The sequence below is a fragment of the Hyaena hyaena genome, unplaced genomic scaffold (genome assembly GCF_003009895.1).
Source record: "Hyaena hyaena isolate Hyena2069 unplaced genomic scaffold, ASM300989v1 scaffold_146, whole genome shotgun sequence".
Lineage (NCBI taxonomy): Eukaryota > Metazoa > Chordata > Mammalia > Carnivora > Hyaenidae > Hyaena > Hyaena hyaena.
In genome coordinates, this window is record NW_024080778.1 from 285,565 (window position 1) to 309,778 (window position 24,214).

General features: G+C 37.3%; 1 long non-coding RNA gene across 1 annotated transcript; it reads left to right on the top strand.

Annotated features, from left to right (window-relative positions):
- Window positions 1-5,868: 5,868 nt before the first annotated feature.
- LOC120236161 lies at window positions 5,869-10,919 on the top strand. The gene is made up of 3 exons (XR_005529586.1): window positions 5,869-5,972; window positions 9,963-10,252; window positions 10,413-10,919. It is a non-coding gene; the product is annotated as an uncharacterized LOC120236161 (long non-coding RNA).
- Window positions 10,920-24,214: the final 13,295 nt, after the last annotated feature.

Consider the following 24,214-nt stretch of genomic DNA (forward strand, 5'->3'; position numbering starts at 1 on the left):
AGCAGTTAAGCGTCAGGGCACCTGGGTGGCTCAGTCGGTATCTGACTTTGGCTCAGGTCATGATCTTCCAGTTGATGAGTTTGAGCCCCACGTCGGGCTCTGTGCTTGACAGCTCAGGGCCTGAAGCCTGCTTGGGATTCTGTGTCTCCCTCTCTCTCTGCCCCTTCCCTGCATCGCACTCTATCTCTCTCAAATAGAAATAAATATTAAAGTAGGTTAGATTCCACCATGTCACACTGTGTCTGTGCTCCGCAGTAATCATCACCATCCTCCTTCAAAATCTGTCTCCCCAGCTGCACTACACGCTCTGTGAGGCAGCCTCATTTTGTACCCAGCACTTGGTATGTGCCCGTCACCTTAGTAGAGTTTCAGTATGGTTTGAAGGAGTGAATGGAACATAAAAATAAATGAATAAGGGAAGTGACGAGAGAAAGGACCATCACCAGAAAACCCTTGCTAATCATCACAGGTTACTTTTATGGGCTTCTCTCCACCCCCCCCCCCCCCCCCCCCCCCCCCTGCCATCTTGAACCCACGTATTCCTTAGCACCACCTCCTCTTCACTGTCCTGAGCAGTTAGGGTTCCATAACTGAGGGCCGTGTGGAATTGACCATGGGTGTGCACCATGGAAAAGCACCTGCCTCTTGGCCTTCAGCTGTGCGTCAGCAGGCAGTGTGGCCTTGATGATTAACCCCTATGGCACCATCCAAACACCCTCCAGTCACCATTTAATAATATGCACAGTCCTTTGAACCTACTTTCTCATTATCTGTAATTGCTCTTTGAGGCACAGGAGATGTTAACAACGACAAGGGCAGTTATTCAGCTTTGCAACAAGAAGCCATATTTATTGATACCGCGATTAGGCAGTCACTAGATGTAAATACAATCTCAAGATTATTTCCAGTGCCACCAAATCATAGAAAGTCACCTTGTCCACATGGCTGAGCCAGTTGAAATCGGGTGATTACATCACACTACATGAGTCTTCATCTGAAGATATAAGGTAAGATTACTATCAGAGATGTTATCAAATAGCATTGAGACCTGGTGGCAGAAGTTCTGGTAGTCTTAGCAGCGACAACTGAGAGAGGCAGACTGGAAAGGAGAAGGGAAGTAGAGCAGAATATCCCATTCCATTTGCAGTGCTAGGGAGATACGTAGGGAGCACAGATTTGCCCGAGAATCTCACCTCCCTGGCCCCAGGCCCCCAGCCCTCTCCACTCCACCACCCACACACCTGGAACCCAGATGGCCAGGCCAACTAACCAGTCTCTCCCTTGTTACCATGGCAGCCACACAGTAAACTGATTGGCATCACTTATCTCCAAACCTGTCTCTTGGCTGTTGGGGAATTTCATAAAGCTGGCTCTGCCGGTGTCTCCACATCATCTATGCAAACCACCCACAGAAGTTTCAGTACAGCTGCTGCCAGTTGTTCAAATGATGTCAGCAATTCAGAGTCTCTGTCTCTCAATCTGTTTCTGTCTTTCTCTCTCTTTCATTCTGTGTCTCCCTGTGAGTCTCTTTGTGTCTCTGTCACTCTGCCAGCCTGTCTCCCTTTGTCCCTTTCTGTTTCTGTCTCTCTTGGTCTCTCTGTTGCTCTGTTTCTTCTGTGTCTCTCTGTCTCTGTGACTCATTCTGTCTCTGTCTCTCTGTCTTTCTAATGCTGTCCCTCTCTGTCTCTATCTCTGTTTTTCTCTGTCTCTGACTCTCTCTCACTTTGTCTCTGTCTCTTTCTCTCAGTCTCTACCTCTTTCTGTCTGTCTCGTTTTCACTCTCCGGCTCTGCATTTCTCTCTTTGGGACTCAGTCTCTCGAAGGCTTTCCCCAGACGGTGGCAAAATGACAGCCAACAGTACCATCGTTATGTCTTAGCAGCTTAGCAGCTCAGCAGGAGAGAAAGGGAGTTACTCTTTCTCAGTAGCACCAGTGGAAACCCCACAATCAAGTAGTATATCTTGACTGACATCAGGTGTCCATGTCTTGACCAATCTGTGCAAACTGAGAGATAAGAATGTTGAGAAATAAGGTCAGCCTCACCTACACTGAGAACTGGGGAAGGCTCTTGCCCAAAGGAAGAGCAAGTTGCTGTGCCAGAAGAAGGAAAGACAAACACCAGGCTGACAATGAGATACATGTCTTTCTTGCTTGCTAGAGGAACTTACTTTCTGCCTCGTTCCTCAGTTAGAGATGTTGGCCTGCAGAATCTTTCCCCTCATGGGGCTGATCGATGCTCCTACAACTGTAAGAGTAATAGTAGCTCATCCCTTACATGGTACTTACTTTGGGCTATTTACATGTTTTTCCTCATATATTCCTCACAACTCCATATGAATTTGTTACTATTATTCCCCACATTTGTAAATGAGGAAACGGAAGCACAGAGAAGATAATTTGCCAAGGTCTCACAGCAACTAAGTGGTGGAACCAAGAAGCAAACCCAGCCTGATGACTCCAATGGGTCCTGATACCACCTTGCTGTTTTGCCTTTGTAACAGTTTTCCTTTGTTCAAAGCCTGGTCTCAAAAGCAGGGATGACACCTGAAATCTTTTCCCCCCTAGGCTTACATAGAATTCTAATTTCAGAGCTCCACAGCTCTATAGTGGATAATGGTAATTGGAATTTCCTATTTTTTTAAATTAAAATATTATTGACATAGAACATTAGTTTCAGGTGTACAACATAATGATTCAGTATTTATATATTGTGAACTGATCACTACAATAAGTCTAGTAAACATCTGTCACCATACAGTTACAAATCTCGTGTGTGTGTGTGTGTGTGTGTTTGTGTGTGATGAGAACTTTTAAGATTTACTGTCTTAGCAACTTTCAAATATGCAACATGGGATTATGAATCATGTTGTATGTATACTGTCACCATGTTGTACATTACAATCCCATAAGTTATTTATTCTGTGACTGGAAGTTTCTACCTTTTGACACCTTTCATGCATTTTGCCCACTCCTCAGCCCCCACCTCTGGCAATGATCCATCCACTCTCTGTATCCATGAGTTTTTTTGTTTGTTTGTTTAAATCCCACATATATGTGAAATTATGCAGTATTTGTCATTCTCTGTCTGACTTACTTCACTTAGCACAATGCCCTCAGGGTCCATTCACGTGGTCACAAATGGCTAGATTGCCTTCTTTGTGTGGCTGAATAATATTCCATTGTGTATACCGTGTCTTCTTTATGTGTTCATCCGCTGACGGGCACTTAGGTAGTTTCCACAGCTTGGCTATTGTAAATAATGCCGCCGTGAACTTGGGGGTGCAGCTATCTTTTTTAGTTAGTGTTGTCATTTTCTTTGGATAGATACCAGAGGCAGAGATGCTGAATCATAAGGTATTTCTATTTTTTTTTATTTTAAAAAAAAAATTTTTTTTAATGGTTTTATTTATTTCTAGGAGAGAGAGAGAGACAGCGTGAGCAGGGGAGGGTCAGAGAGAGAGGGAGTCACAGACTGAAACAGGCTCCAGGCTCTGAGCTGGCTGTCAGCACAGAGCCTGACGCGGGGCTCGAACCCACGAACCGCGAGATCATGACCTAAGCGAAAGTCGGACGCTTAACCGACTAAGCCACCCAGGCGCCCCTATTTTTTTTAATTTTTTGAGGAACCTCTATACTGTCTGCCCTAGTGGCTGCACCAGCTTACATTTTCACCAATGGTGCCTGAGAATTCTCTTTTTTCTGTATCCTCACCAATACTCATTATTTCCTGTATTTTTTATTCAAGTGTAATTAACACATTGTTATATTAGTTTCAGGTGTACTATGTAATGATTCAACAATTCTATACATTACCAAGTGCACTTTTAATCTCCTTTGTCTGTTTCACCCATCCCTCCATCCACCTCCCCTCCAACAACCACAGGTTGGCAACCTCCCCTCCGTATTTAAGAGTCTGTTTTTTGGTTTGCCTCTCTTTTTTCTTATCTTTTTGATAATAGCTATGCTAAAAGATGTAAGGTGATGTCTCACTGTGGCTTTGATATTCATTTCCCTGATTGTTAGTGAGGCTGAACAACTTTTTGTGTACTTGTTGGCCGTCTGTACATCTTCTTTGAAAAAGATGTCTGAATTTTTACACTTTTAAATTTAAAGATTTTTACATTTACTATTTTGACTCAATCCAAAACAGCCATGGACATAGAAGAAATCTGAAAAATAACCTTTTCTATAACGGCATTTTCCAAACTTTTATTCAGAAACCACTTCATAAATTTTGCTATATCCATATGCCACCTCAACTATTATTCACCTGGAATTTTAATTTAACTTCATCCCAAATTGACACATCTTTTATTTGGCCCTGGCTCCAGCCTGATGTCCTTGAAATCATAGACTTCATTTCTAATTGTCTTTTTCCTAAAACATATTAAATATAAACACCTGGGATATCAAATTACAATTACAACAAGTACCACCCGTATTACCAGAAGGGGTAAAATTAAAAAGACTGATGATAAGGCACCTGGGTGGCTCAGTCAGTTGAGTGTCCGACTTCAGCACAGGTCATGGTCTCGCAGTTCACAAGTTCAAGCCTAGAATCAGGCTCTGTGCTGACAGCTCAGAGCCTGGAGCCTGCTTTGAATTCTGTGTCTCCCTCTTTCTCTGCCCCTCCCCCCACCCTCGCAGTCTGTCTCTCTCTCTCAAAAATAAACACTAAAAAAATTAAGAATTAAAAAAATAAAAAGACTGATGATAAGACATCCAAACCACTCATGCATCACTGGTGGTTAGATAAAGTGGCACAAACATTTAGATAGAAAATTCCCTACATTTCCTATAAAAGAAAAAAAAATGTCCCTATCCTATAACTTGACAACTACAATTCCACACAAGGAATGTGAAAATGTCTTTATACAAAAAGAATAGAATGTTATTCAGTAATACAAAAGAGTGAACTACTGATATGTAAAACAACAGGGATGAATAAAAAATTAGGCTGCGTGAAAGACGCCTTAAGCAAAAGTATACATACCATTGGTTCCACTTATTTGAAGTTCCAAAATAGGTACATGTACCTATGGTTATATATATATATATATATAAACAGTGGTTGTCTAGGGATAAGAAGTAGAGACAGGGATTAAGGAATAACAGTCATCAGGGAGACTTCTGGAATGATAGTAATATTCTATATTTTTATAGGAGTTTGGGTTACACAGGTGTATGTATTCATTTTGTTAAAGTCAGTAAATTTTACTCACGCAGAAAAACAAACTAAAAACAAATACTGAACTTTCATTAACCATCTGCATGCTAAAGGGTTTTAGAAGAAACTTACTGATGTCTGCAATGCATTAGAAATAGGATGCGTAAAATGCATGAAAAATAAGAGGAATTGATGACTAGGTCAAGGGATGGCTAGAAGGTTATGTATGTGAAAAACAAGTACAGTAAAATGTTAATTGCAGAATCAAGGTGATAGGTTTATGGGTGTTCACCATAAAATTCTTTCCACTTGGCTGTATTTTGAAATTTTCCATGATACAATGTTGGATGAAAAGTAAACACCTAACCACTGTAATAAACCATCACATAGATACCACTTGAAAGCACATCACCTCCCTCCAGTGGTACATGTTCATAGCCTGTAAACGCGGCTGTAGCAGAAACTTCCTTTTCTTGATGTCTAGAATTGCAAAAGAACATTATTCCAGCTCCGTTTAAGCCTGTACAGCTGAGTGAGGAAAATTTATGGCTTAGATTCATATCCATCTCACTGCTTTTCATGTCAAAAATTGCACATTTCCTCCAATTTGTCTCAATTCCAAGCTTTTCTGAAACAAAGGAACAACTGACTAAAATTTGTAAATGAGCTCTATTCTCCTTCAGGAAAGTCATTCTTGAGGAAAAAAGAGGGATTTGGCTTCTGAAAGTCTTGGTCACTGCACAAATATGTCTCTAATTTAAGGACGTGATGGCAAAAAAATCAAAGTTGACAATTATAGAACCTGGTAAGTTTCTTAAGAGCCGCCACTTAAAACCATTGTCTGAGACGCTGTTGAAGGTTAGCAGGAAAAACTCAATTGTGGTGTGCAGTCATCAAGTATATAAATCTAATGACAACTCACATCAATAATGATTTGGACTAAAATATTTTTTCTGACAAACGAATGACAATCATTCATAAGATTTAAACAATAGGCCTTAAACAGAAGAAATTGAGAAAGCTAGAACAGCAGAGCAAGCTATGCCTAACAAATTACATCAGGGGATTTGGAGTATAGGCAGAATAAACAAAATGATTTTATTTTTTTACAAAGCCAATTACTATCTTGGTCAAGGGAGAAAAAGCACTAAAGACAAATATTCAGCAGTCTGAATAGAGTTAGAAATGGGGAGAGTTTGAATAGCTATTCGCATAGATTAAATCTGTGGAAGAAAAGAAAAATGGCACATGGGCTTTCTACTTGCTGTGGTGTCCAAAACTTCAATGCCTATAAAACACAGAAATCATCCTAATAGGCAATTATAATGATGCTGTTTATTGAAACTGTAATTCAAATGCAAACTTCCATTTTACATACTCCAGCATTAAAATGAATCAATTACTTGCTGTTAGTGAAAAATTTAAAAACCCACAATGCAGTTTGCTTTGTATCTATGAGTATGTGGGTAAACTAGCAGAGGGTAGGAATCAGATCTCTGTTGTTTTCTTTTATAACATTCACGTGAAAATGATATGTATCCTACTTTAGACAAATGATGATGAGTTTATCCGAAATTTTTAGGCAATGACAGGATGCAAAAAAAAAATTATTGAGCAAATATTAAGATTAGGGAAATGTCTATAAGCCTTTGAAACTGCCCCCTAAGGGAAGAGGCCAAACTTTTGTGGATATACCAAGGGGAACTCACACATAGCTGGAAAGGACAAAAGAGACTCCTACCAAGAAAGCAGAGAGAGGAAAGTATGGATTTGGTCTTGATATCTACCATTTGGCAAAAAAGGAAAACTTTTGTTGAAACAGTGTGATGAATAGACACACCATGAACATGGCCAGGATCATGCATAATGCAGTGGTACAGATGCTAACAGACTCACACAAGGACACTTCCATTTATTTTTTATGGGCTTGAAAATTGATCTCTAAAGTGGTCCCAGGTGAATGTCTCCTTGGCTCAACAAATCTCTGAGAGTACTTTGATTCTCTTTGCATCCCAAATAAATCTATCCATTGTGACTATGGCTCTTAATTGACAAAATGAAAAGATGGAAAAGAAGCCAAGTTTCTGATTAAATTAATGTGCCAGTTCTCTGAATTATGGAAGACCTCTTGCAAACCCCAAATGGATCATATGGGGTTTTTTTCTAGGACTAGTTTTTAAAAGGTGAATAAACAATCAGACCAACTCTGACAATCCAGGACTGAAATGAATTGCTACAGGATTTCTTTCGAAGCTCCCCAAGCTGGAATGATTTACCCTCCCCAGTCTCATGCCAGCAAACCTTCTCATTATCCTGTCTCATCCATCCCCATCATCCTTTCTCCACTGCACACTCCTTCAAGTACTTCAATCATTTAGAACTACCTTTCACTTGAAACTAAAAAAACCAAAACCAAAACCAAAACCAAACCAAAACAAAAAACATTGGAGCCGATTGGAATGGGAGAGCACTGTAGCATCTCTACTAAGGAGTAAGCATCTAGATTAGGGAGTAAAAGTAAACTGCTGACATCATTTCCAATGTCCTTAACAGAGAGGAAGAGGCAGCATCCTGCATAGTGGGTAGGTGGGGGAGTATAGGGTGTAAGTTTTAGTTCTGAACTATAGTGTTTCCCTCTAGACATCATTTGCAGTTTAGAAATCACTCTTGGAGACCCTGGAAAGGCCATACAGGCCTTCCTGGAGAAGCTATTGCAAAGGGACATTTGACCATTATAACTGCGAATTTGCACTGAGTTCGGGGGTGGCACAAAGATAAAGAATACAGTATAAAGGGGCTGCTTTAGGATGGCTCACTGAACAAGCAAGTAATTTCTTCCAAAATCTCACTGAAATGACTGAAGAATAAAATCTAAGATATGAAAACCTAGTCTAAGAGGATAATTCATCATTTTTCTTCTCTAGACTATTTTAATTTGACAGATATAATCCTTCGACAGACATCAGAAACAAGTTTAACTTAACTGTATGAACAGGGTTTAAAGGAAATCTGAACTGTACCAATGATGTTGGAAAATGGCAGTCTCTCCCATCAGAAAAAAAAAAGTGTACAGGTACAAGTTATGCAAAATTTGGTTTAAGGAGCCATTGATAGAAACATGATCTTTAACATTTTGAGCTAGCCAGTCTACCCATGGCTCCTGCTGTAAAGACTGACCAAAATCCAAAGTGCATGTCTGTCTTATGTCCATCTGTTCTCCTGCAAATAAGTAGTGAGAGCAGTGTGATCCAGGGTAAGCAAAGCCAAAAATTGGATCAAGATAATCAGATTCCTTCTTCCAGGAATTTGGAAATGGGAAACTGGATCGGTTGCATCTTGATTTGTTTGCTACTCAAAGTGGTATCTGTGGGCCGGCAGCATCCATGTCAGCTGGGAACTTGTTAGAAAGGTACACTCCTTTCCCTAGACCTACTCAACCATCATTTGCATTTTCGATAAGATCTCTGTGTGATTTTGTGGACATTCAACTTTGATGGGCCCTGAGCTGGATGCTGGGCAGGGAGCACTTGAAATGAAAGGTGGGCTAGAAATTGGGCTAGATTGCTCATGGCACACTGGAACACAGGCAAGCCAAAGTCACAAAGGGACATAAAAGGCTTGAAATGCCTTTTGTTGTCAAGAGATGAAGCAAAGCAGAGCAGACCTGCAGAGAGAAGCAAAGATGTGAGGCCTTGGGGGTGAGGGACTGAGTCACCCCAACTCAATATGGTCTTGCCCAGTTCCAGGACCTGGAGACATTTCATTTTACCTCCTGGATGGATGCCCTGTGACCTGTGGCAACTTTACATTGAACAATTCTACAGTGCACCGTAGCGCTAGTGGGGGTCCCATGCTAATCCCTGATTGTTTCTCTAGGAGTTCCCTGTGTGATGTAGTTTCTATGAAAACTAACAAAATTTGGGAAGTTTAATGTAAAAGGAGAAATAAATCACTTCGTACTCCACAGAATTTGGAGTCCACATCTGTAGTATGGTGCTCAGTTTGGACATCTCACTTCTAAAAGGACACCGACATTTTGGAGTCCGCCCTCCAAAGAGAAGCATCAACATATTCTGAAAGGTCTAAAAGTGTAATCTATAGAGAAATGCAACAAAGGCAGGGATATTTGGCTCCTGGGGTGAAAAGATTCTCAGGAGACACATCTTGAAAAAGGAGATAGTATCTTCTAATATTTAAAGGATTAAATGAAGAATTGGTCTTCTAGCTATCAGAGACAGCCCAGTGGATGGCTGTTACAGGAAGAACGTTCTTACAATTCCAATGAATTAACAGCTGTCCTTTGAAGTGCCAAGCTGCCCATGACTACAGGTGTTAAGTCCAAAGTAAAGCCAAAGGACCCTCTTTGGATACTTGGGAGAGAAAACCCTACTTTGAACATGGAGCTAGACAATCTTTAGGATATATATGGTTACAGGGCCAGGATTACAAAAAGGCTCTTTTCTCTCTTCCAACCATGAGTAAATAGAGTGATTGCTTTAGGGTACTGAGTGATCACTGAAGTCCACATTTTTCTTATTTGCCTTATTCTCTGAGAACTCAGCTGAGTTTCAAGACAGTTTTTTAATAAGACGGTAACAATTGTGATGGGGGAGGATACAAAGTCCTTTGGAGTCCAAGAAACTAAAAAAGCTATGAGTTTGGAATGAGAAAGGAACAAACCTGGTCCCAAGAGTTGGAATATGGCGGAGGGTTAAAAAAGCCAGTACAGGCAGAGGACCTTCGCTTCTACTTTCTTCCATTTGTGATCTTGATTTCCTTTCTGCTTTATTTATAGTTATCCCTATCCATTATCTCATGAAAGAAAGAAGTACAGACAGTCACATTATAATTTCCAGCTTGGGGCAAACATATGCATTGCTATATGAATCTGTTGAATAATTTAGCAAATACGGAAGGCTGCACAAGGATTTGAAAAGCAGAATTTAACACAAAGGAGGAAATCTGAACAATGGATTGCTAAAGATCAGATTTGCTTAATAGAAGATCGAAGCAAATCAAATCACCAAAATTCCAATGCCCCTTCTTGTCATAATCACAAACATCATTTTTACCATACCCAACCAGGTAATCTCAAATGCTAGTTTTTATTTTTTCTATGTATTTCTTCCTTTGTTGTACACCACCTTTCCTCATAAACTCCAATATCTCATTCCTCTTTTATATCCTTCTATGTACCAAATGTATTCAAAGCATCTAGTAAATAGTATTTTCTGCCCTTCTTCAGGCTCTTGCAAATGTGGAGGAAAACTCCCAGCTCAGAACATGTTAATGAGGCATGCATGCTCCATGGCTTCAGAGATCCAGACTTCAGAAAGCCTAGCCTGGATAAATGCAAGGAATGCGAATAATTCTGCTTTGGAATCCATGAAGTGCTTAGTAGAATTTAGGGACATTTTCTTTTGTGTTTTCACCATTTTGCTTTGGAGCTGTGAAATACACATTTTTCCCACTTTTTTTTTTTGGTATTACATGTGGGAAGTTTACAGACATGTAATAATAGTAAAAACACCTAGTGCCCATCACTGAGGCTTAGAGATAGAACATTACAGAGATATCTCAGAAGTCTTGGATACCCATCAGTGAAGGCATCCTCTCCTGGTGCCAAAGACAACTAGCCTTCAGAATTTGTTGTCAGGGTCAGAATTTTTTAACAGCCCCACCAGCTGTGTGAGAATACTTTTCTTCATAATTGTATCACTTAACCCTGCATTCCCAAACAACATATTGTTAATTTTACCTGCTTAGAAACTTTATATAATGGAATTATTCCCTTTGAGAAATTTTCTTCTTTCCTGTTTTCCAGATTAACTCAGATTAAACACTTCTTCAGATTAACCTCTTTTCATGTGTGTAACTATAATCATTTATTTTTTAGCTACTATACAGTAGCTATACAATAATTTCTTTTTCATGTGACTGTTAGTGGGTATTTATGTGGTCTTCAGGTTATCATTATTATGGACTCCTTTTTATGTGCCTTGAGATAGACAGGTGTAAGGGGTTCTCTACGATATGTGCCTCAGATTAAAATGGATAGGTTGTAGAAATAAACTTGTTCAACTTGGTAGTGCCAACATGATTATACCAATTAACAGCCCCACCAGCTGTGTGAGTACTGGTTGTTCCACACTCTTACTCAAATTTGGACTTGTCTGAGTGAAATGTTTGTCAGAGGCTGAGTGTGAAATGACATCCCACTGTGATTTGATTTCCCTGAATACTAATGTAACTATGTTTCATGTGGTTTTTGGGTCACATTTGTGTTTCCTCTTCTGCTTATTTTCTATTGCGTTTTTTCTCTTTCTTATTCCCTTTGGGAAATATTTATATATTCTAGATTTATATCATCCTTTGTCAGTTATATCTGTTGCAAACTTCTTCTTAAAGGTACAGCTTGTTTTTTGAGGCTCCTCATGGTGTATTTTGAAAAACGGAAGTTCTTAATTTTAATGATAATTTATTGATATTTTCATTTTGGGGGTCTTGATTGAGAAATTCTTCTTTAAACCAAGGTTATTAAAATGTGCTTCTATAAATGCTTATAAAAGGATTGTAGTTTTGCCTTCTACATTAAAAAAATTTTTGTGTTCATTTATTTTTGAAAGAGAGAGAGACAGAGACAGAGCACAAGCAGGGGAGGAACAGAGAGAGAGGGAGACACAGAATCTGAAGCAGGCTCCAGGCTCTGAGCTGTCAGCACAGAGCCCAATGCAGGGCTCAAACTCAGAAGACATGAGATCATGACCTGAGCTGAAGTCTTAACTGACTGAGCCACCCAGGCGCCCCTTACCTTCTACAGTTAAATGCATATTCTACCTTGTATTGATTTTTATGTAAATGTGTAAAGCAGAGATCTGTTTCATTATTTTCTGTAGAAAAACCGGTTTTCTCAGTTATGGTCACTGATAGTCTATTCTTATCCCATCAATATGTGTTGTCTACTCTATCATCTTTCATGTGTGGGTCATTTTATATTCCATTTGCCTGTTTGTATATTCCTGTAACAACACTATACTTCTTAGTTGCTATTACTTTATAATAATTTCTGATATCTGATAGATCAAGTCCTCCTATTCAATTCTTCTTAATTGGTAGCATTTGATTTTTCATACATAGTCTACATTCATTTAAATTTACCCACATATTCACTCTTTCAATTATTCTTCATTTCTTGTATCCTCATGGTTTCATCTGGGATCATTTTTCTTCTGTCTGAAAAATTTCCTTCAGTATTTCTATTGGTGCATGTCTCTCGGTGACCAATTTTCTAGGTTTGTGTTATCTAAAGTTTTCATTTTGCCTTCGATTTTTAAACAATATTTCGCCAGATGTCAAAATCTACACTTTAAATGCATTTCTCTTTCCACACTTTAAATATATTATTCTATTTTCTTCTGGCTTTCAGCATCTCTCTTGTCTTATTTTTGTTCATTTGAAAGTATGCTCTTATTTTTTAATGCTTTTCATATTTTCTCATTTTCTTTGTAGTCAAGGTTTTCTTTATATTTCTCTGTTTGGTTTTGTGGCATTTCTTCCATCAGGTTTACCACTTTTCATCTATTTTAAAATGTTCTCAGACATTATCTCTTCAGATTTTGCTTTTACCACTCTCTCTTTTCTAGCCTTCTACAATTAAATATATGTTTATTTTCCGTTGACTTATTTTCCAGCTTACTAATTATCTTTTCAGGTGTGTCTAATCTTTAAACCCATTTACTGAGTTCTTTATTTTATTGTCATTTTCAGTTGATTTTTTAAAATAGATTCAAATTCTTCCTAAAATTCTTTTTCTCAGGATATATTCTTCAGTACATGAACCTGTTATTTCAAAATCCATGTCTGATAACTTCAATAAGTGAACCTCCTATAGGTCTATTTATTTTGCCTGTTTTAGTCTTTTCTTTTGGTTTTTGGTCAATTGTCTTATATTTCTGGTTTACTTGCTAATTTTTTACTGAATACCAAACACCACATATTAAAAAATTGGAAAAATTTTCAGAAGTTTTGAATGAAGTTATGTTCTTCTAGAGAGGATTCACTTTTGTTTGTAGCAAAATTAAAATGAGGTCAGATCATCTGAATCCTATTTGGGAATGAGCTAATTTGAATCTGTTTCTTTGTGAGACCTGGACTGCTTCTAGATCATTTTTTTTGCATTGGCTGTAAAAGGTTGGATTGGTTGTCTGGACCACTCCAGGCCCTAACCTCTGATTTTTGTCTCCTAGCCTCATAAAAACTGTCTGCTCACCTTCTCTTCATTTTATTGTGATTCTCTTTTACCCTTTCATTGTGCTGCTTACAAATTGGTGAATGCCTCAAGAAGACAAGGGACACTGAATATCAGGTTTATCTCTTTGCATTTCTCATTCCTTCTATATAAGATTTTAACCCTTCGTATCCTCACTGCCTTAGTAGCTCTCTGATGCCTTCAAATGGGTTGTTGTTTTTATTTTATCTAATTCTTCACAGAAAGTTTTTGATATCCTAGACATTCATAGCCAGACCTTTCTGTTTAAATTTTAGAATTAGTTTGTCAAGTTTTATTTTTTAAGTGTGAGATTTGTATTGAAATTTTATTAAATTGAAACATTATTTTGGTGAGAACTGACATCTTTAGTATATTAAAACTTCCTAAAAATGAACATGATATATTTCTTTTAGGTCATCTTTCATGTCTTTTAATTAAGTTTTTATTTTCTCCATAATGGATCTGGACCTGCTTAGATATGTTGATGGTTACTTCATGTTTATATTACTATTGTAGCATATATATTTTTTTCTACCATATTTTCTGGTTAGTGTTATATAATAAGTTTGGGGGTGCCTGGGTGGCTCAGTCAGTTAAGCATCCAACTTTGGCTCAGGTCATGATCTTGCAGTCCATGAGTTCAAGCCACGTGTCTGGCTCTGTGTGACAGCTCAGAGCCTAGAGCCTGCTTCAGATTCTGTGTCTCCCTCTCTCTCTGCCCCTCCCCTACTTGTGCTCTGTCTCTGTCTCTCAAAAATAAACAAACATTAAAAAAAAATTTTTAAGATATAATAATTTTGTGTTACTTCTTATAATTTAACTGTAGATTTTTTTTGTTTTCTATGAACAGCTATATCTTCTAAACATAATGAACGTTTAATTTCCTTGTTTTCAATACTTGAAAATTTAATTTTTAAAACTTTAATCTTATTGTTTGGGGAATATTACTGTGCTGCATACAACATCTGGCATAATGTTGAATGAAAGTGATAATACTAGCGGAAACACCTGGGTGGCTCGGTGGGTTGAGTGTCCAGCTTCAGCTCAGGTTCTAGCCCGGCATTGAACTGTGTGCTGACAACTCGGAGCCTGGAGCCTGCTTCGGATTCTGCTTGCTTCGGATTCTGTGTCTCCCTCTCTTTCTGCCCCTCCCCTTCTCGTGCTCTGTCTCACTCTCTCAAAAATAAACATTTTAAAAATATTTTTTTAAAAAAAATTCATAGGAAAACACAAGTAATGAAAATGGAGAAAATAATCACCCTCCTCAGTAATAAAAAATGCAAATTAAAAAAGAAGAAAGTGATGATATTGGGCCATCCTTATCTTGATCCTGATCTTCAACCTTTAACTTTAAACATAATGTTTGCTGTGGAATTCTGATAGATTTTTCTTCATCAAGTTAAAGAATTTCTCTTTTCTTATTTTGCTAAGATTTTGTCATAGTGTATGTTCAATTATATTGAAAAATTTTCCTGCATCTATTAATTTTCTCTCTTGTTACTTTTATACTTATTGGCTTTAAATATTCAGTCAGTTTTTCACTTACCATATAATCGTCACTTGGTCATGTTACCTTTTTAATATATTGCTACATTAATTTGTTAAAATTTTGTTCAGCCTTTTTCATCTATATTCATAATTGAGTTTGGCCTGCAATCTTTCTTTCTTCTCTTGTGCTATCCTTGTCTACGTTAGAAATAAGTGTTCTATTAATCCCATAAAACTTTTAAAATTAGAAAACAATTTTTAAGACTTTTTCTAGAGCAGTTTTAGGTTCATAGCAAAATTGAAAGCAAGTTACAGATTTCCTATAAGCCTCTTGGGTCCACACTGCCTTCCCCATTATTGACATCCTCCACCAGAATGGTGCATTTGTTACAGTTGATGAACCTACAGTGACACATCACCCCAAGTCCATAGTTTACCTGAGAGTTAATTCTTGGTGTTGTGCATTCTATGGGTTTGGACAAAGGTATGACATAAATCCATCATCTGTATTATACAGAGTATTTTCACTGCCCGAAACATCTGTGCTCCACCCACTTATCCTTCTCTCTTAATTCCTGAAAGCCACTAATTTTTTATTGTCTCCATAATTTTGCCATTTCAAGAATGTCACATAGTTGGAATCATACAGTATGTAGCTTTTACAGAATGGCTTCTTTCACTTAGGGATATGTATTTAGGGTTCCCCCATCTGTTTTCATGGCTTGATAGCTTTTTTCTTTTTAGCACTGAATAACATCCCATTGTCTGGATGCATCACAGTTTATCCATTCACCTACTGAAGGACATTGCTTCCAAATTCTGACAGTTATGAATAAAGCTGCTATAAACATTTATGTACAGGTTTTTGTGTGGACGTATTCAAGTCCTTTGGGTAAATACCAAGGAGTTGATTGCTGGATCATATGGTCAGAGTATGTTAAGTTTTATAAGAAATGCCAGACTGTCTTACAAACGGGATGTACCATTTTCCATTTCCACTAGCGACAAATGAGTTCCTATTGCTCCACATCTTTGCCAGCATTTGATGTTGTCAGTGTTCCAGATTTTGGCCATTCTATAGATGTGTAGTGGTTTTCACTGTTGTTTTAACATTCAAATTAGGGGCGCCTGCGTGACTCAGTCAGTTAGGCATCCGACTTTGGCTCAGGTCATGATCTCATGGTTTGTGGTTTTGAGCCCTGCTTCGGGCTCTGTACTGACAGCTTGGAGCCTCTCTCCCCCTCCCCTACTTGCACTTTCTCTCTCAAAAATAAATAAATACATATATTTTTAACATGCAAAGTAAAGATGGTGTGGAACATATTTTCACATGCTATTATCTGACATCTGTTTAGCTTATTTTTTATTCTATGCAAAAATATGTATAATATGAGAATTAGGTATACCTTAAATATTTGGTTGAATTTGCGTTTTAGATCAGTTAGGATTCAATCAAGGAAACACATCACTGGATATTATAAAATAAAGAATTTATTACAGAGATTATATCTTACATAATTTTAAGAGGTGCAGGGAAAGGAAGGTCCAGACTGGAGATTTGGAGAATCAGAGGAAAGTCACTGATCAGCATCCCTAATGCAATGAGAGGCACAGAGAAGATAAAGTTTGTAGAAAAATCTGCAAAGCCAGGTGCTCCTACCTTCTCAAGTGGGAGCATAAAGCAGAGCTAGTGGGAAGGTTAACGGAAGGGTTTTGCATCTGTGTTAAGTGGTGGCTTGGGATTACTGATGTGCGTTATGTCCAATAATCAGGACAAAGAGATGAGCAGCAAGTAATGGAGAGGGAGAACAATCTGCAACCTGACAGCAATCACCATGGGGAAGAGTGAGAACTAGGTAGCACCTGTGCATCTGTCTTTCACTGTATCTAACCATGATGACCAACTATATCACAAAAACGCGTAGGAATAAAATTGTGGGAAATAGTTCCGGTTTACCAAGTTGACACAATGAAAGGCTACCACATATGTAAAGCTTGATATTTTCCTCATGGAAAGATTAAAAAATTTTTTTTACTTTCTTTAATGACTTTAGGACTATTCAGGTTTTCTGTTTCTTTCTCTGAGAGTCAGTTTTGGTAAGCTGATTTTTTTTTCAAAGCAATTGTCCATTGGATTAAATTTGAGATTTTATTGCCACAAAGTTATTCATACTATTCTCTTATTTTTAAAATTGCTATCGTGTCTGTAGTTTTATACCCTTTTCATTCATAACATTAGTTGTTTACTCTCTCTTTTTTCTGATTAACATTATTGTATACTTGCTAAACTTTTTTAAATGACTAACTTTTGGCTTTTTAATCCTCTCATATTTTTTTCCTATTTCATTAACTTCTCTTCTTGTCTTTATGAAATCTTTGCTTATACTGTATTTGGAATTATTCCACTTTTTTTAGCTTCTTCATTTGGGTGCTTCTTAGCTCATTTAATTTTCTATTTTTTCCTTTATAAGGATTTAAAGCTATAAAATTTCCACTCAGTGCCAGTTTAGTTATATACCATTTATTGTAGTATGTAGAATTTTCACAATTGTTCAGTTCTATGTATTTTCTAATTTCCATTATGATTTCTCCTTTGGCTCATAAGTTATTTAGAAATGTTTATGTAATTTACAAACATTTTAATTATCACTTTATTATTAACTGTAACTTAATTTCATTATGGTCAGAGAATATGGCTTGTATCACCATATTTGTGTGGTACCCAGAAACTTATTGAAACTACATTATGAATTAACACATAATTCATAAAGTTATATGTGCACTATATATCCAATTATAATTACCATACTTTAAAGTCTTCTGTATCCTTACTAATATTTTTGTCTCCCAAATTTATTAATTACCAAGAGTAGTATGGTAAACTCTACTGTGATTCTATTTTCTTCAATACTTCTGATGAGTTGTTAGAAAGTTTTTCGCTTTATATATTTGAGGATAGGTTTTATGTGTATACGATTTTAGAATTATAATACATTTCTGGAAAAATCAACATTTTATCATCATGAAGTAATTTCTTATCTCTAATAATGCATTTTATTATTCATCCTCAACTTCCCTTCAACTTTGGATATAATCTTTAAGAACAAGTAAAATGAATATAATACCTTCCCTACTAACTTTTTTAGATTGGATGTGAGAATGAATGAGGTCAAATAAGATAAAGAATATAAAAATTTTAGAAGTCATAATGCAAATATAAGATATAATTCTGGAGAAAAATATTTTAATTCCACAGATTCAAAGACTTTTTGATAGTGCAAACTATCATACATACCCACATCTATATAAGACTAAGTAGGCTTATATGGGATTTGGATATCAATGGTTTAAAAGCCCCATCACAGCCCAGTCATTACCATACTTCTTTTAGGTGGTATTTGCTTACCATTGAGGCAGCAGGTGGTAATACTAATAAAAGCAGGTGATGATAGTGAAAAATTTTGGAAAGTTGCTATTGACAGAGATAAAGTGGTTCTAGAACTCTAATTATATATTCTCTTACCTATCATTAGAAGCCACCACCTGTGTCTTTTGTGCTGCTATCTCCAGTTCTAACAAATTAATATGTATTTAAAACTAATGTCCACATTTGGCTTAACTGCTGGCAACAAATATTAGAGGCATATCTCACTAGAATATACAAAGGGGTTATTCTCATAACACATGGTGTATTAATTACTATTTGAATTATGAAAGTCAACTAAGATTTTCAGAAGCCTTATGAGGTTTCTCAAAAGGATCTTCTGCTTATAAGCATTATGCCTTTAAAAATAGATAAAAACAAAAAAAAATTTTCCCAACTCTACATGGGCAGAGATAAACTGTACAGTGTTGTTTCATACTAATACAGTCATTAATTAATGGTCTCATTCATTTTCTTTATCCAATGCAATAAAACTTGATGAATAAATGACCAGCATACCCCAAGCATATATGTCTAAGGTAGTCATTTTAATGTAAAAGTGAAATTGAATGTTTAACCTGTCTCGATATTTGTGTACAATGCCCCTTGAAATTCTAATCCAGGGGTTTAGGGCTCTGCTCTTTGCCCCATCTTCCTGTGCAATTTGCCTGGATTAGAAGCAGTACAAACAAGTTTATCATAGTGTAAGCTAATACTATTGAAACAGTGGTCTCAAAAAGGGGCAAAATAATAACAATAACAATATGACTTAATTTTATGGTAAGCATGTGCATACATCATTTCACCTCAAAGCACAACAATCTATGGCAACAGTAATGTTATTCTCCCCATTGTAGAGATGGGGAAATCGAAGCTTAGAGAGATTAAGTGGTTTGAACAAGGTAACAAAGCTAGTAAGCGATACAATGGGATTTAAATCCAGTCCTGTGGACTTCAGAGACATCTTAACCACTACACTACGTATTATCATTATATACATACTGACACCACCTCATCTATGTGGAATTGATGTACCTGCATTCTGAGAATATAGCCTAGAACAGTAAGCTAAAAATAAAAGGATGCAACATGCCAAAAGTCTAAGGGCTAAATTTATATACTTTACTCAGGAAATATTACTAAACTTGCCTTCAATATATATTTATTCTTACTTTTGGTTACAATGCTAACTTGCTTGGTTATCTGAACACAAGTTTATAAAACAGAAGCAACAAGGAAGGTGATGAGGAGTTTGCAAGGGAGACATGAGAGTTGACAGCTTGAAAGTCTACAGAAAAATAATGTAAATAATAGGTTAAAGTGTTTGGACTCGAGAACCTTTAATATACAGTAAAGAAGCTCTGTTCATCACAAAATCGTAGCATTTTATTATGGCTGATGTGTAATGAAGCTCTTATGTTGTCAAGAAAACGTATACTTTTGCTTAATGTGTTTTATACAATGATAGAAATACTTATGTTCAACATGTTTTATACAATGATAGAGAAAGTTATTCTGGGCTAATAAAATAAAAGAACATTTGGTGTTTAAATCAGGAAGGCTTTGAGCATCTCAATACCTCAGAGGTAATAATAACATCTTAGTTTCTCCTGGTATTTGCTGTGACTTTAAGTTGTTTTCACACAAAGGATGCTTCATTTTAGAGCTAGAGAAACCAAGGTGCAAACACTTGACTCATTGTGCAAAATTATTCCCTAAATGTTCTGAATGGTAACAGTTTTACCATACTTTCATTATTCTGGAAGACTAATGATATAAATGAAAAATAAGAACCCAAATAACTCAGGCATTAATCTAGGATTTACAACTCTTAGTTTAGAATGCATGCTAGTAACTGGTTGGAAGACGGTGGTGGAGTAGGAGGACCCTGTACTCACCCCCGAATACAACTAGATAACTATGAAATAATCCTAAATACACTGGAAGTGGGCCTGAAGACAGGTAGAACAAACTTCACAACTGAAGGTAGAGAAGAAGCCACAGCAAAGAAGGTAGGAAGTGCAAAGATGGGCTTGGAAGAGAAACAAATAACGGCTGCTGTAGGAGGTGGGGAGCATAGTCATGGAGGAGGATGAAAGCCAGACTAGCACACAAGGGAGCACATAGGGAAAAGGAATCCCCATATCAACTGGCTTGGAAAGCAAGAGGGGCTGAATTTGTGCTGGTTCTTGCAACCTGAAAACCTAGAGTTTTAAAGGTCACCATGCTTAGCTCTGGGAGAGCTTGGAGGGCACTGAGGCTGCTGTTGCAGAAAAGGCAGGCAAACCTCCCAGCAATATACAGCATGGAAACAGTGATCTGAAGAGGACCTGGGGCACACAGTGGGGATATCATTCACTCATCTCAAAGCACATCCCAGAGAGACAGCACTCATGGAGAGACCTCTAAGGAACAAAGAAACTGGCAGGTTACTATGTGTCTCCTCCACCCCTCAGCATAACTACAGAGCTACTTGTGGGAACCAGCACAGCAATGACAGTCACTACCTAACTTGCTTACTGACAAGCCCCAACTCCAGTAGAATTGCCATTCCCAGTTGTGCTTGCCACAGTCCCAGGACAGTGGATCCCCTCCCCTAGAAGACCACCCCAAGCCCCTGTTCAAACTGCCTCCTGACCTGGGGATTTTGCAGAGCCTCAGTTCTGGTGGTGGTGGCAACAGGTCTCATTTCACAAACAGATCAGACCACACTTAGTTAAAATGTGTCACATTCAGGCCAGGGACCAAACACTGCTCATAACAGGCAAAGAGGGGCTCTGCAGACAACTGGCCTAAAGGATAAAGCAGCCAGGACAAAATAGCAGAGCACACACAGCACCCACTGGAGATACTCCAGGAAACACCAGGTCCTGGGAAGCAGGGGGAACTATATTGCAGGACACTACAGGGTTTCATCTGCATAAGGCGATTGCCCTCAAGAACAGGAGAGACAGCTGATTTTCCTAACACATAGCAACAGGCGCAGAGACTTAGACAAAATGAAAAGACAGAGAAATTTATCCCAAATGAAAGAATAAGACAAAGCCATGGCCAGAGATCTAAGTGACACATATGTAAGTGGCATGCCTGATAGAGAATTTAAAGTAATGATCATAAGGATACTTACTGGACTTAAGAGAAGAGTGGAGAACATGAGTGAGACCATTAACACAGAGATAAGGAATGCCATAGCAGAGATAAAGGGCACAATAAACAAAATGAGAAACATGACCAATAGAATGAACAGCAGGCTAGAAGAAGCAGAAAAATGGAGAAACATCTATCATGCAAATAAATATCTAAAGAAAGCCAGAGTAGCAATACTTATATTGCACAAAGTAAACTTTAAAACAAAGACTAAAACAAGAGACAAAGAAGGGCACTATATAAAAATAAAGGGGACAATCCAATAAGAAGATATAACAATTGTAAATATTTCTTTCCTTTTTTTAAATCAAAAAAATTTTTTTAATGTTTATTTTTGAGAGACAGACCATGAGCAGAGGAGGGGCAGAGAAAGAGAGAGAGATAGAATCTGAAGCAGGCTCCAGGCTGTCAGCAAAGAGCCCAGCTTGGAGCTCGAACCCACAAACCATGAGATCATGACCTGAGACGAAGTCTGATGCTCAACCAACTGAGCCATCCAGGTGCCCCAACAATTGTAAATATTTATACACCTAACACAGAAGTTCCCAAGTATATTAAACAGTTACATCAATGGACAGATTATCTAAACAGAAAATCAACAAGGAAACAATGGCTTTGAATGATTCACTGTAACAGATGGATTTAACAGATATATATAGAACATTCCATCCTAAAGAAGCAAATACACATTCTTTTCAAGTGCACATGGAACATTCTCCAGAATAGATCACACATTAGCCCACAAAACAAGCCTTAACTAATTCAGAAGATCAAAGTCATACCATGCATATTTTCCAGCCATAACACTATGAAACTAGAAGTCAACCACAAGAAAAATCTGGAAAGACCACAAATACATGGAAGTTCAATAGCATGCTAAATAATGAATGGGTCAACCAGGAAATAAAAGAAGAAATAAAAAGGTACGTGGAAACAAATGAAAATGAAAATACAGTGGCCCAAAACCTGTGGGATGCAGCCAAAGCAGCTCTAAGAGGGAAATCTATACCAACACAAGCCTACTTCAAAATGCAAGAAGCCTAGCCTTATATCTAAAGAAGCTAGGAAGAGAACAATAAACAAAACATAAAACAAAGAGAGGGAAAGAAATAATAAATACAAAATAAATGATAAACTAAAAAAAAAATAGAACAGATCAATGAAACCAGGAATTGGTTCTTTGAAAACATCAATAAAATTGATAAACTTCTGGCCAGACTTATCATGAAAAAAGAGAAAGGGCTCAAATAAATAAAATCACAATGAGAAAGGAGAAGTAACATCCAACACCACAAAAATACAATTATAAGAGATTATTATGAAAAACTAAGTGCCAACAAATTGGAAACCTACAAGAAATGGATAAATCCCTAGAAACATATAAATTTTATATTACAAGACAGAAACAAGAAATAGAAAATTTAAACAGATCAATTACCAGCAATGAAACTGAAGCAGTAGTCAAAAAACTCCCAACAAACAAAAGTCCAGAACCAGATGGCTTCACAGGCAAATTCTACCAAACATTTAAAGAAGAGTTAATACCTATTCTTCTCAAACTATGCCAAAAAATAGGAAAGGAAGAAAAACTTCCAAATTATTCTAAGAGGCCAGCATTACCCTGATGCCAAAACCAGATGAAGAAACCACTAAAAAAGAGAACTACAGGTCAATATTCCTGATGAACATAGATGCAAAAATTCTCAACAAAATACTAGCAAACTGAATCCAAGAATACATCTAAAAAATCATTCACCACAATCAAGTGGGATTTATTTCTTGTTTGCAAGGGTGGCTCAATATTCACAAACCAATCAATACAACACATCATGTCAATAAGAGAAAGGATAAGAACCATACGATCATTTCAATGGATGCAAAAAAAGTATTTGACAAAGTACAACATCCATTCATGATAAAAATCCTCAACAAGCAGGTTTAGAGGAAACATGTATCTGGGGCATCTGGGTGGCTCAGTCAGTTAGGCACCTTACTTCAGCTCGGGTCATGATCTCACAGTTCAAGCCCCATGTTGGGCTCTGTGCTGACAGCTCGGAGCCTGGACCCTACTTCTGATTCTGTGTCTCCCTCTCTCTCTCTGCCCTTTCCTGCTCATGCTCTGTTTCTCTCTGTCTCTCAAAAGTAAATAAATGTTAAAAAATTTTTTTTAAAAAGAAACATGCATCAACAAAATAAAAGCCCATCTATGAAAATCCTGCAGCTAATACTATCCTAAATGGGGAGAAACTGAAAGCTTTTTCTCTGTGGTCAGGAACAAGACAGGGATGTCCACTCTCACCACTTTTATTCAACATAGTACTGGAAGTCCTAACCACAGTAATAAGACAACAAAAAGAAATAAAAGGCATCCAAATCAATAAGGAAGAAGTAAAACTTTCACTTTTTGCAGATGACATGTTACTATACAGAGAAAACCTGAAAGACTGTCCACCAAAAACCTGCTAGAACAGATAACTGAATGCAATAAAGTTGCAGGATACAAAATCAATGTTCAAAAATCTGTTGCATTTTTATACACTAATAATGAAGTAGCAGAAAGAGAAATTAAGAAAACAATCCCATTTACAATCTCACCAAAAATAATAAGATAGTTAGGAATAAACCTTCCACCAAAGAGGTGGAAGACCTATACTCTGAAAACTATAAAACACCAATGAAAGAACTCATAAGTAACCCAAAGAAGTGAAAGACATTCCAT